Source organism: Felis catus, chromosome D1 (genome assembly GCF_018350175.1).
Source record: "Felis catus isolate Fca126 chromosome D1, F.catus_Fca126_mat1.0, whole genome shotgun sequence".
In the NCBI taxonomy this organism is placed as follows: domain Eukaryota; kingdom Metazoa; phylum Chordata; class Mammalia; order Carnivora; family Felidae; genus Felis; species Felis catus.
In genome coordinates, this window is record NC_058377.1 from 57,385,145 (window position 1) to 57,399,768 (window position 14,624).

Here is a 14,624-nt window from a genome sequence, read left to right on the forward strand (position 1 = left end):
GACCCACACACTGTAAGGAACCAGCCCGGCTCTGCCTGTCCTTAGGGAGCCAAAGTCTTGAGGAGGAGATGGGGCATCACAACACCTTGTCACCTGGTGTGACAACAGGGCCATGGGGAGCACAAGCTTGCCCAGACTGAGGACGCTTCAACAGGCTCTGAAGGATGAGGAGGATGTGAAGAAAAGGTGGAGGGAGGGAGACGGCGCAGGGAGAGACATGCATGGAAGATGTAAAAAAGCATGTCATAGGGAGAATCACCAACAGCTCACTGGACAGCTTGAGGCAGAGCTAAGGGAGGTGAGGCTGAAGACCCAGCTGAGAAGCTCTGGCTTCATCCGAGGGCAGCTGCGAGCCGTGGAAGGGTTTCAGTGCCTGGGTCAGGTCTGTGGGTTAGCAAGCTGGCTCTGGTTGCTGGGTGAAGACCAGCATGGCCGAGCGAGGCAGACACCAGGTACGAGGCTGTTGTGAGAGTCCTTGTGAGGGATGACGACGGCCTGGGCAGGAGAGAGGCGGTGGGGCTAGAAGGGAAGGCCACACTAATGACGCTAATGGAGGACTGGATGAGGGAGAGGGAGGAGGGTAGGGCGCAGCTGTGTTTCACATGGGGCCTGGGGAAAAACTCAGAAGATTCAGCTGAGCACACGTTGAGTCTCAGGAGATACCCCTGGCTCGTGGGGTATATTATGGATCTGGGAGAAGGCTTGGCCAGAGACAGGGGTTTGGGAGCCATTGGCCTGCAGGTGGTAACTGAAGCCAGGAGGTGGGTGGCACCAGCCTGGGAGAGACTGCAGAGTGAAGAGAAGAGACAGACGAGCATCAGCAAAGGAACCACCGTGGAGGCGAGAGGGAAGCCAAGAGGGTATGGTGGCGGAGAGGTCAATCACACGAGGCCTGGAAGGGTCTCCCTCCGCCCCCAGGGGTGAGGGGGCTTCTGGTGCCTGTGGAAGTGGGCAATGTCAGGAGAGCTGGGAGGCAGGAACAGGTTTTGGGGGGCTGAGGTGGTGTCAGGGAGGCGGGGAAACAGACAAGTCTTTGAAGAACCTTGGTGGTAAAGGAGAGGGGAGAAGCAGAGCAGTGGCTGGCAGTGGACGTGGATGGAAGAAGCAGGTTTCTCAGATGGAAGAGATGTAAGCAAGTCTTGGTGACGATCCCTCATCACCTCCTCACAGGACAGGGGAAAGGAGAAGGAACAAGAGAGTGGAAGAAGGGAGGTTTAAGGACAAGTTAAAATCTACGCCGCCTCCGCCACTAACTAACTCACTGTGTAACCCTGCTGGTCTCCTCGTGTGTGTGATGACAGAGAAGGAAATGGTGGTCTTCCAGGACTACCCAGACTTCCACTCGTGAGGCTCCCAGAGATCCCAGCAGGGAGTCCTACTTGGTGGCCAGGCTAGGCACAGGCTGGGCTCTGGATGCAAGAGTGGCGTCCCCTCCCCCATGCCTGGCCATTAGATAACAAGGCACATTCAAGTCTGTTGTTTCATCTGATCCTTAGGACAACCCAGTGAGATGGGGACTGTCAACCATATTAAGAGATGAGGAAACTGAGGCACATACAGGGAGAGGAAATGACCTAACCAAGATCACATACTGGTAAATGGAGGGGTTGGATTCCAGCTAAGGTCTGTCATTCTGTACCCTGATGGATCCCAGAACACTGGAAGTGCCAGGTCCTGGGCTGGGGCAGGTGCAGCTGACCTGGGCTCAGAGCCTCCACCTTCCCAGGTAGCTTCCTGGCCCCCAAACCTGATAGTGCAATTATGATGCCAAGCCTGGCCTCCGGGTTTCCTCCTCTTCCAGTAGCTATGAAGCCACCTCCCCCTGTCCCCCCACGAACCCTGGGCTCTGGGAAATGGCAGTATTTCTGAGAAACAGGACGTGGCCTGTGGTTTGGGGCTGGCTTGGGGGTAAGGGAAGGCCTGGGGCCCCACCAGGCACAATGGCATCTCTCGGCAGGGCAGGCCCAGCCACCCCCCTTCCCCTCACCCTGGTCCCTGGAAGACACCCTGCCTGCCTTCTCCTCCTGTAAGGCCAGTTTATAGAAGATGAACAGGAGGTATTGCAGGAAGCTGACTGAAGTTGGAAGGGGGTGGGGTGGCATGGATTTCTGTGTACAGAAAGTTATCTCAGACCTTCTAGAGTGGGAATTAGGACCTGGATCTCTGGCCCCAGCTCAAGGCTGCTTGAATGACCATATGACATCAGAGGTCTTCCCCCAATCCTACCTTTATCACCTCTGGCACAAAACAGAGCCACAAGATTTGCCCAAAGTCCAACAGCAACCTACAGTTGGGCTCTAATGGAGCCCGCAGGGTCTGACTCCCACATTCACTCCCCTCTCTGTGCCCCATGATGTTGGGGCTAGGGGTGGAATCAGCCTTCCTATCAGCTCCCCTGCTGCCAGCAACCCCCTCCCCTTCCCCTTCCCCTTCCCAGCAAGTCTTACCCACCAACCCAGAATGATCTTTCAGAAACACAAATCTTACCCTGTTTCCTTCATTAAGCCCCTTCTTCGATACCTTCCCTCCTGGACCCCTGAAGATCTGCTTCTTGCTGCCTTTTTGCCCCCAATTCCCCCATCATCTGTCCCAGCAGCGCTCCAGGGTCCAGTTTGCTGCCCTACCTGACCCAGGTGGGATGGATCTGGGCTCCAAGAAGACCTGAGGCACAGACTCTGACACCATCACGACATTCTGTTGACCCCTGCATACCAATCTGTTCTTCCCAACCAACTCTTTCAAGAAGCAGACAGCACACTACACTGCTCAGGTGCCTACTAGCTCTCAGTCAGACAGGGTACAAAGGATCTGCCCTTCCAATTCCTATAGAAAGATTCTGGGGGAACAACTCTGGTTGGTCCATCTTGGGCACATAGATGGTGGTCTGGGCTGAGGTATCAGAATCATGATTGGAGTTGGGGGGTGGTGGGGAGCAGTTCCCTCAAATAAGGAGGTGGCACCCACACACAGTCACTACAGGGATCCCTATTCCCAGTCACCACCACTACAATTTTGGATCACTTCTTAAACCAGTGTCCTTGCTTCCACACCTTAAACATGCTATTCCCTCTTTCTGGAGTGCCTTTCCGTAGTCCCTTCCTGCAGTATTCCAGCTTATGTTCCAAGTCCTCCTCAGAAAAAGCCCTCACTGGGCCTCCCTGCTGCCCCAACATCATATGCCCTTCGGTAACCAAACTCATGCTTTTGTATTGCAATGATGTGTTCCTGAGCCCTTCTCCCACTGGACAGTAAGCTGCTTGAGCCAGAGACCACGTGGTGGTTATCTTTCCATCCCCAGCCCCTGGTCCACAGGAGGCATTCAGTGTATGCTTACTGAAGAAGGAAATGAGGGAAGGAAGAATGGCATTAATGGTGAAGACAACAGTGAGACGTGGCTGACTCCTGACATATAGCAGGTGCTCGGTAAGTGGTTGTTGAGCCCTTGAGTGATCACCACTACCATTCTCACCACCATTACCACTGCCACCACCACCAGGGCCGCACCTCACATTGTAGGGTCCAGGAAGGAAAACAAATGGGGCCTACACACCACACCCTACATATTTAAAAGTTACAAATCAAACTAATAAACTATTAAATAAATACAGTCTATCTTTCTACCTTGACAAATAAACCTTCTTAATGACTTAGAAGGCCAACTTCAAATCTAAAATTGTCTGACCTCTTCTTTGCCAGAACATGGAAACACATGGAGAGCTGACCTTTGGCCCCTGACTTCCTCCTTTCAGTCCACCTCGCTTCTTATTTCAATTCTGTCCTGTAGTGTGAAGGGCCTCGTACACACAGGTGTAGACACCCCAGTCTGCAAGTCTTTGATGTTTTTAAGACACGTCCAGAATGCTTTTATACTCCTCCCATTGAGAAGTCTGGCCCATGTCCTCTCCCCTTATATCTGGGTGGGCTGTGACTCATTTTATTTATTATTATTTTTTTTAATTTTTTTTTCAACGTTTATTTATTTTTGGGACAGAGAGAGACAGAGCATGAACGGGGGAGGGGCAGAGAGAGAGGGAGACACAGAATCGGAAACAGGCTCCAGGCTCTGAGCCATCAGCCCAGAGCCTGACGCAGGGCTCGAACTCACAGACCGCGAGATCGTGACCTGGCTGAAGTCGGACGCTTAACCGACTGCGCCACCCAGGCGCCCCATGGGTGGGCTGTGACTCATTTTAGCCAATAGAATGAAGCAGAAATTATTCTGGGTGACTTCCAAGCCTGGGCCACAACTGTAGGCCAGTAGGTGATGCAGACACAACAGTAGGTGATGCAGCTACTGGCTGTTTAATGAGATACTTGCCCTTCGCATCTGGAACCACTAGGCAAGAAGTCTAACTAACTCTGAGGTCACCATGCTGTGAGGAAGCCCAAGCACCTGGAGAACACACAGCGATATTCCAGTCAACAGCCCCAGCTGAGCTCCCAGCCAACTACTAGCATGATCTGATATATGGATAAACAGATGATTTCAGCCCCCAGTCACTGAGTCTTCTCCGTGGAGGCCCAGACATCATGGAGCAGACAAAACCATTCCCATTGTGCCCTGCTCAGCTGACCCACAGAATTCATAAGCATTAAAAAAACAACCGTCTTAAGCTGCTCAGTTTGGGGGGTAATTTGTTACCTAGGGATAGTAACTGAAAAATGTCCAAGCTTCATCCAAGCCCACCTCCCTTCTCCCCACTTTCTGGGCAAACTAGCCCTCTGGCTTAAAGAACAGACTTGGAGAAGAGGACTATGCAGTCCTGGAAGCAGACTTGGGCTGTTTGGGTAGAGAATTCTAGGACCCTGGGTTCCCAGCGTGTGGGGAAGGAGGGGAGGGGCACATATCCTCTTGAACCAATGGACTCCTTGTGCTATGGGGAGGGGTGCAGCTGGAAGAAGGTCAGAGAGGGGCCTGGGTCTGAGAGTGGTGCTGGCCTCCACCATCCCCACCACCATCACCACCCACTACTACCAGCACAGGTGATGCAACTGTCCTGTGTGTCCCACCGTGCCCTCAGAAAGACCCCAGTCTGGCAAGGGAGAAAGAGACATCAACAATGGCGATTGAGTGACACGTGCTTTGACAGAAGAAAGCACAGGGGCCATGAGAGACCATGACGGAGGAGAGGAGTATCAGAGAAAGTGTCCTGGAAGAGGGGGCACCCAAAATGCAAGTTTTAAAGAAGTAGCCAGAAGAGGCGGGGGAATCATGTTCCAGTCCTGGGAAACACATTCAGAAGCCTGGAGACGAGTCGTACATCTGGGGAAGGGCGAGCAGATCAGGCCGACGCGAGAGTTGCACTGGCCCAGTGCAGGCAGGGTGGTACAGGCAGCAGAGGATTGGCGGGTGGCACAGTCTCCAGAGAGAAACCAAAGAGGCCGGCAGAGGCCAGCTCTCCTAGGGCCCTCAGAACAGGGCCGATGTGCAGGAAGGATGTGCTGGCATTGCTGTCAATGTTGGTGCCTGTTCTGATTGCCCAGGGCCCATCCCAAACCAGTAGTTACTCTGAATATCACTCCCCAGCCTCCACCCAACCCCCATCCCCGCCCTTTTTCTTGAGCCTGGAAGGATTTTCAGCGGGGATATAATTCAATCAGATGTGTGTTTTACAAAGATCTGTCAGGCTTCTGTGGGAGAAAGACTTAGAGGGAGCCAAGAACGGGAGCTGAGAAATCTATGAGTAAGCCCTCACAGCTACCAGTGAGAGGTGATGGCAGTCTGGACTAGGGCGTGGCAACACATGGAGAGAAATTGATGGAGTTACTACTCTTTAGAGGGTTGAAGCAACAGAAGCAAGGGTAAACCAGACATGGTCCCTGCCTTCCATGAGCTCAACAGAGAAACATCAGAGAAAAAAAGGCGTGGACATACCGAGCAATTAAAATCTGCTCAGTGAATCCTCCCCATGAATCTCAGAGGCAGGTACCAGTATTCTCCTTTTGCAAATGGGGAAGAGTGATGTGCTGTGGCAGATACTCTTGGGTGCCCACCCAGTAGTCATTCCCTTACCTCCTCTGTGCTAACAGAACCCCACTGGACAGGTGCTCAGCACCTGGGGTGAACTACTGAATGACCTAAGCGAACCTTAGCAACCCACTCTCCTCTGCTGGTGACTGGTCTAGGGCTGGGTATGTGATCCAACCTGGTGGGTTGTGGAAGGGGGGCTTTTCCTCCTCAAAGGAGAGAGTCCTGTGAAGAGAAAGTCTTTTTGCTACTGCCCTGTTTTGCTTCTTACTTCAGATGCCATCAGCTAAGGACGTGAGATATGGAGCTGTGGCAGCCATCTTGTGGCCATGAGGCTAAGGATATGAAAACCAGCCATGCTAAGGAAGGCTGAAAAGAGCTGAGTCCTCAGGGACATCAATGACTCACACTGAGCCAATCTGGGGACCACCTACGTTTCTCGTTAGGCAAACAACAGATGTCCTTATAGCTTATGCCACTGCAGCAACGCTGCCAATGACCCTCTCATCCCTTTAACATTTTCATACACACCGGCTCCCACTGTGCTTTCACTCCCAAAAGCCAGCACCTGCTTCCCCTTGTCAGAGGATGGCCTTCAGGCCGCTGGAGCCCACTTTGCCTATGGGCATGAAAAGCCAGAAGAGCCTGGGAATTTACACCCCTGCCCCACCTCAAGGGAGGCCCTTAACCAGTGACAGATGAGTATGGAGGTGTCAGTCCTCCAGCTGCCTTGCACTGACCTGGCCAGCTCTGAGGGGTGACCTGCACTGTCCTCAGAGCTCCTCTATAAGATGGAGCCCAAGTTTCTCTTTGTGGGACTTGTCTTGATGTCACCCCCCACCCCCCAGTCCTACTTCTCACTCTGGTTTCTCTTGGAAACCTTCTTCCTAATACACATCATTTTCACATGACTCCTTGCCTTAAGCTCTGTTTCTAAGAATCCCAACCTAAGACAGCCACTATTAGTCAAGTTTTCTATACTTGCAGCCTAAAGCATCCTAACAGTCATAACATAGCAAGGGGAAGGTCTTACAGCAAGTTTGCTCAAATGTAGTTTTCCTGCTTGCAAATCCTATGGTTTTTGTAAACGAACTAATTAATAAGCTGGTGACTAAAATTTATTTTTGTAAAGTGCTGTGTTCCAAACATAATTAGCTGGCTCATGGCAGCTAATTACTACTGAGTATCTCCCATGAACCAGCACCAGGCTGGCTTTACCTCAGTGGCCCCACTCAATCTTTACCAGAACCCGATGAAGTGAATATGATTTGTATTAGTTTTCTATTACTGGGTCACAAACTACCACAAATCTAGCAGCTTAAAACACACTTATTACCTCACAGTTTATAGAGGCCAGAAGTCTGGGCACGGCTTAGCTGGGTTCTCTGCTTTAGGATCTCGCCAGTCCACGATCCAGGTATCCACAGGGGTGTGGTCTCATCTAAGACTCAACTGGGGAAAAGACCCACTTCCAAGCTCCCCCAGGTTATTGGTAAAATTCATCTCATTGCGGTTATAGGACTGAAGTCCCTCTTTTCTGGCTGGCTGCCAGCCAGGGGCCAGCCACTCTCAGTTCCTAGCGACTACCAGCTGGTCTTACAACAGCTTACTTCTTCAAAGTTAGGAACAGAGTCTCTGACTCCATGCAGGATCAAGTTCCTCTCTTAAGGGCTCTTACCTGATCACATCACACCCACTCAATCTCCCTTTTGAGTGACTTAAAATCAACTGATTTGGGACCTCAATTCTACAAAATCCCTTCACCTTTGCCACATTCCACTGGCCAGAAGCAAATCACAGGTCCCACCCACCCTCAAAGAGAGGGATTATGCAAGGTGTGAACATCATGGGGAACACCATGGGGACCATCTGCCAGGCTATTGTTATCCTGATCGCATAGTTGGGGAAACCGAGGCAAAGAGGAGTTTAGTAATCTTATCCAAAGTCATGCTGCCAATGAGTAGGGGGTGGAATGTGGTTTCCAACCCGAGTACTCTAGTTCAGAGCCTGCACTTTTATTTTTTTATTTTTATTTTTTTATTATTATTTTTTAATGTTATAGTGCATTTATTTTTTTATTTTTTATTTTTCAATATATGAAATTTATTGTCAAATTGGTTTCCATACAACACCCAGTGCTCATCCCAAAAGGTGCCCTCCTCAATACCCATCACCCACCCTCCCCTCCCTCCCACCCCCCATCAACCCTCAGTTTGTTCTCAGTTTTTAACAGTCTCCTATGCTTTGGCTCTCTCCCACTCTAACCTCTTTTTTTTTTTTTCTTCCTTCCCCTCCCCCATGGGTTTCTGTTAAGTTTCTCAAGATCCACATAAGAGTGAAACCATATAGTATCTGTCTTTCTCTGTATGGCTTATTTCACTTAGCATCACACTCCCCAGTTCCATCCACGTTGCTACAAAAGGCCATATTTCAGTCTTTCTCATTGCTACGTAGTACTCCATTGTGTATATAAACCACAATTTCTTTATCCATTCATCAGTTGATGGACATTTACAGAGCCTGCACTTTTAACTGTGACCCTGCACTGACTAGCTTCTGCCCCAAGTACTGCCCCTTTCCTTATGTCCCCTAACCCCCTCAATAATCATAAAGAGGAAACAGAGGCTCAGAGAGGTTAAAAGACTCACCCAAGGTCACAGAGTGGTGGAGTCAGAGTAACAAACCAGGTTTATCAAACTCCCAAACCCAAGATTTTAACCAGTAATAAAAGACAGTCAGTGCCTTAACAGAGGAACAGAGTGCTGAAAAAGTTCATGGGAGGGGCACCTGGGTGGCTCAGTCAGTTAAGCATCCCGGCTCTTGATTTCACCTCAGGTCATGATTTCAGAGGTCAGGCTCTGGATTGACAGCACTGAGCCTGCTTGGGATTCTCTCTCTCTCCTTCTCTCTCTGCACCTCCCCTGCTCGTAATCTCTCTCGAAATAAATAAACTTAAAAAAAAAAGTTCCTGGGAGGTAAAGAACACCCCACTGGGACCGGGGTGGGACAGGAATGGAAGAGGTAGCCTTTCAACAGGGTCATGACGAAATGACAAAGTCTGGCTATTTGAAATAGAGTAGGGGGGTGGTAAGGAGGAAGTATTTTTTCACGGAAAGGACAGCTTGGGCAAAGGCAAGTAAGCAGGAAAGCACAGATGTTGGGATGAGGTGGAAATGGAGGGTGGCTTCATACCAAGATGAGGGACTGTGAGAAAGCAGCAGGAGATGTGGCCAGGACCCAATCTGGAACACCATGATAAGGAGTCAGAGTCTTATTCTGAAGGCAACTGGGAGCCACAGCACAGTACTGAGCAGCAGCAGCCATTCACCAAAATACCTTTAGAGGTAGGTGTTAATGGCAGAGTGTGGGAGAGGGGACTGTTAGGAGTTTTCCTGCTTCTAATGGCCTTTCCCACTCAAGGACACCTTTGATTCTCAAGGTTGTGCCCATTTTGTGAGCAAGGACACCGATATCCTGGAGGACACAGTACTCTATAAGGGGAATAAAACTAAGTAGTGGGGCCAAATGTCTCACTTCAGTCAGGATACTGTGGGGATTGGAAGCAAAGACTGTATTTTTCTAACAATATGGCTCATTTATCCTTTGCACATGCCACATTCACGCACCAGAATCAACATGGCATTTGTTCAAAATGTGGATTTTGAGGCTCCAAGCCCCAAGGTTCTGATTCAGCAGGTGTGGAGTGGGGCCAGGTTTTGGCATTTTAAACAAGCTCCCCAGGCAGACTCAAAGGTCCAGGCTGCTCCTTTAGGAAACCCTGAAGAGCAGGGGCACCGGGGTGGCTCAGTGGTTAAGCGTTGGACTTCTTTGGCTCAGGTCATAATCTCATGAGTTCCAGCCCCGCGTCGGGCTCTGTGCTGACAGCTCAGAGCCTGGAGCCTGCTATGGATTCTGTCTCCCTCTCTCTCTCTGTCCCTCCCCCACTTGCTCTCTCTCTCTCTAATATAAATAAACATTAAAAAAAAATTAAGAAACCCTGAAGAGCATAAGGTTCAAAACTTGGGTCATAGAGAGCTGTCCACAACGCAGCCTTTCCCCTCAAGGCCTTCTCCTCCTCCCCATCCTCTAGTGGTTGCTCGCCGAGTCAGACCTCATCAGCCATCCCAGCAACATTTTAAGAGCTGGCTGCCTGAGCTGAATGCTAGTATTACTGGGGAAACCGAGGCCCGGGGCGCCCATGACGTGCCCCGGGTCCGTGCGCCTTAAAAAGCGCGATTCGAACTCGAGGCGGCGGCTCCGGGAGGGCTCCACTTCCCGCGGCTGCCAGCAGGGGTACGCGGAGCCTGGGGATCCGCAGGCAGGAGGCGGGGGTCGGGGCGGGGGCGCTGGAAGAACGGGGGCTTTGATTTCCATCTCCCGGCGCAGACCCAGACACTAATTAAAATCGCCTGGGCCGCGGGGGCGGCGGGGCGGGCACAAAGCCGGCTTTGACCGGGAGGCGGCGGCGCTGGCGGGCGCGGGGCCGCGCCGCACAGGGGCCGCTTGTGGGACGTGTTTGTTTTTGCTCGTAAAGCGCGGCAGCCGAGCGGTGCCCGGGCGGCGAGGGGGGCCGGAGCCGGGAGAGGGCCCCTGAGGCCACGGCCGCCCGCCCCCGCTCGGCCCGCTGCACGCCACTCCCGCTCCGCTGCCCTCGATCCCACCCCCCCACCCCCGCTGCCGACCGCTCCCGGCCTCAGTTTCCCCGTGTATTACATGGTAATGATGATAACCTAGTAGCATTACTGAAAATGTTTATTGAGTCTTTACTGTATTCCAGGCCCTGGGCTGAGACCTTCTTCCACTTCCTTTTTAGTCCTCCCAACTTCATTAATATCCCCATTTTACAGATGAAGCCTGGAGAGGTTGACCTTGCCCAAGGTCACACAGCTCTAAATGAGAGAGCCAGGCCTGGAATCCAACCCTGTGTCTCCAGAAGTTATAGGAGGCCGTCTTCCAGCAGAAGGAGTGCAAGGCTAGGGCCAGATGGGTTCGGCACAGGAAGGTGGGTTTCAGCAGGAGGGATGTTCCTAGTCAGACTTTGCTCACTCCCTATCAAGCTGTCCATTAGACTGGGCTCCCCAGCACTGGGGTGTTCAAGCAGAGTCCTAACACAACCAGTGGTGGCACTATGAGGTCCCTTCCAGCCCTGGTCTTTAGGATCCCTGACTATGCACCAAGGCACTGCCCTGCAGAGGAGGCACCTTCCATCCTGGGCTGCCCTAGGTATTGGGGGTGGAGTGGGGTGCAGGTCTGTAGGTGGGTGGGGACAAGGAAAAGATGGGAGCCTCCTCCTTGGAAGCCTCTGTGGTTGGAGGGATTCCCCTGCCTCATGGTCAGAGAATCACTGAACCTTAGGCTCGCCCTCTGGGCCTTTACACTCTAGCCTCCTGTGATCAGGATTTGTTCCGGCCGTGCGGATCTCTCTTCCACCGACTTCTCACCTGACTTCTGCTCACACTTTAGTTATCAGCTTAGAGCAAGTTCTACTCTCTCAGCACCCACCATTTGTCCTTTGGAATCCCCCTCACAGTGGTAATAATGTGCTCAATGACCTTGCCTTTCTTGTCAGATCAGGGCTGCTAAGGGTGGGACCGTGTGGGCCTTGCTCACCTCCCTGCCACCTGCCAGTCCCTTCCCTTGATGGATTGTGCCAGGAAGATGCCCTGGGACCAGAGCTCAACCGAGACCAGCACAGGCTCAGTTAAGTCCTGCAGGTGAGGGTGGGTGTCATCAGAGACATATAGAACCTTGGTGGGGGCTCAAGTTCACTGCTTAAGGTGGTGACAGACCAGGCGACTGAGAGTTCCCATCCAGTGACGTGGGCACTGACAGAGGTGTCCTGTGGTTGGGGGTCCCACCACCCCTCTGAGACTGGACTCAAGCAACCTGAGCTCTAAGCTTCTCCACCTCTCCCCCACCCCCGCCCCATTCCTACCCACCATGTGCTGCACACAAATAGCTGTACCCCACTAACCCCAGCCACCTGCGAGGAGGAGAGCACGAATGACGGGGAGGAGGAGAACAAGGCGGGAGGGTTTCTCTAAGGCTCTCCTCCTCTCTAAGTCCTGAGAGCCAGAGCTTGGACAGAGACACTATTAACACAAAATTTGCAAACATGGCTTCTAAAAATAGCTCTGGCTGGCAAGGCCCACCTGGCACGGCTGCACCTTTGCGGCTGCTGGCCCCCTCCCAAAGGAGCACCGCCTCAGTCTGTCAGCAAGCATGTCACTCTGCCCTCCCCCACCCGTCGTGAGGGCAGCAGCCACAGCTCTGGGTCTAATCGTGGGGAGAGACCCAGCAAGAAGATGAGGCCTGTCCCGATCTGAAGGGGGTGGGATGTGCAGGCTGAGGAGGAAGATGGTCTTGCCTATAAGGTGCGGTGGAGGACTGGGCGGGGGGAGGCAGCGCTGCCCAAGGGAGCTCCCCCATTGGGGTGGGAGGTAGGGTACATATATACAAAAGGCCAAAGCAGCATTTAAACTCCTGCAAATGAAGACAGCCCAATCCAAGTAAAAAATACCAAGAAGAAAGAAAACACACGGGGAGAAGGGCAGGGCCAGGAGAATGGTTTCCCTGGTCACAAGGAACCCAGATGGGGGTGGGCACATGGTCACCCCCAGCAAATCCTCAGGACTAGAGGGCCAAGAAGCTACCTGAGAACTCTTCTTGTCCAACCCTTTCTTTGAACAAAATGAGGAAGTTAAGGCCCGGACTAGTGATGTGACTTGCCCCAGTTCCCTCAGCAGGTCAGTTGCAAGAAAGACTGAGCTGAAAAGTCAGCTCCAAGACTGGATCTACCGACCTGATGCCCTTTTCAGAGGCCTGCCTCTCTGCTGGCTCTGATGGAATGACTGTCATTAATAATGAGTCTCAAAATTGTCCTTTTCCATGTTGGTTTATTCAGAAAAGATTCACTGAGCACCTAGTATGTGCCAAACACTGGCTACACAAAGGTAAACTGGACAGGTAGGCCCTGATTTCTGGTAAATTCCGTTCCAATCTAATAGCAACAACTGCTCAGGTGTGCACAGAGCTCTGGTGTTGTTCAAGGTGCCTTCAGGCAAACTCACAAAACAGAATACATATTTGTGTTCTCCAGGCTGCAGTTGAGGAAACTGAGGCTCAGGCAGTGAATGACTTGTCTGAGGTCACCTGGTAAAGTTGGGACTAGAGCCTCCCATGTTGCCTCAGGAGGCCTCGGATTCCTTCTAAATCACTGGGGATGGCTTGAAGGAGGCCAGTCACTTGCTTCTGGAAGCCTCCTATTCTGGATGACTCCATGGATCAGAGCTAAGAGGGTACTGGAAGGCCCCATGACCAGAAACACCAGATTACCCTGTAGTGCTTTGCTTTCGATTGGATTCAGCGGCATTCCCCGGACACATGATATAGGCAGATCTCGGTCCTCACAGAGGGCTGGGGAAGCCTGGCTGCTCCCTACTGGGTAGTTTCTACCCAGCTCTCTGTAGCCCTCCCCGTGGATCCATCCAACCAGACACAAATGCTTATTCCTGGAATGGGAAAGGAAAGCCAGAGCTATAATCTTCCTGGCTTTCATACAGGCCCCATTCGGGCTTCACAGCAGGGAGGGGTCACGGTGGTCGGCAGATGTGAAGACACGTGACCTCCCTCAAGGGAGTCCTGGCTGTGCTGGGTCCCTCACAACAGCCTCTGGGCTTTGGCCGCCTGTGGTCTCTAGACCCCAGGCTCACCCTGGATAGGGACCTGGGTGCCATTTCTTCCTGTTTTGATGCCACAACTAATTCTACTCCTTAATGGGCTCATTCCGGGTGAGCTTATCCGGGGCCTGAACATTCACTCCAACCATTCCCCAACACCCACAGGGGCGCCTCACTGCATCTACATCTTTCCACTTGCTGCCTAGAACTTTCCATGACGCAATGCTTGCCTTGAGTCCCCATCTATCATACACCTTATGGGCTGACAGGGCTCTGACCGCGGGCCCAGGGAGTAACTGGCTGTTCCACTCTGCCCACAGACTCTGAGATCCATCTGCAAGAGAGAGGCATCCCCTGCCTCAGAGAGCCTGCTGCCTGCACAGTGCCTTCTGATGCAAGTGGCCACTTTTGGGGCGCCCGGGTGGCTCGGTTGAGCGTCTGATTTCGGCTCAGGTCATGATCTCACGGTTCGGTTCATGAGTTCAAGCCCCACATCGGGCTCACTGTTGTCAGTGCAGAGCCCACTTCAGCTCCTCTGTCCCCCCCTCTCTCTCTGCCCCTCCCCCACTCATGCTCGCTCGCTCTCTCTCTCTCTCTCTCTCTCTCAAAAATAAACATTAAAAAAAGAAAAGAAAATGGCCACTTTGGGGACATACATTGCCAGCTTTGAGTTTATAAACCCCTTCCACCCTCGCCACACCTAAGGCAAAGGCACCCATCTCTAGGCTGGATCTAAGAGAGACTAAGTGCTCTAAGAGGTGGCCTGGCTCAGGAATACTGCCCCCGAGGGACACTCCAGGGTAAGTAGAGACAAACCCAATCTGAAGGCACTAAGGATATTCACAATATTTTCTTCTGGTGAAACAGCTATGCTACCCCACCCCCTTTCAAAGAAGCAGAGCTGGGCAGGTGTTTGCACAGGGGAGGCCACTGATGAGACCAGAGGTAGGGAGAGCAGCAGCTCAGTTTCCCTAGAG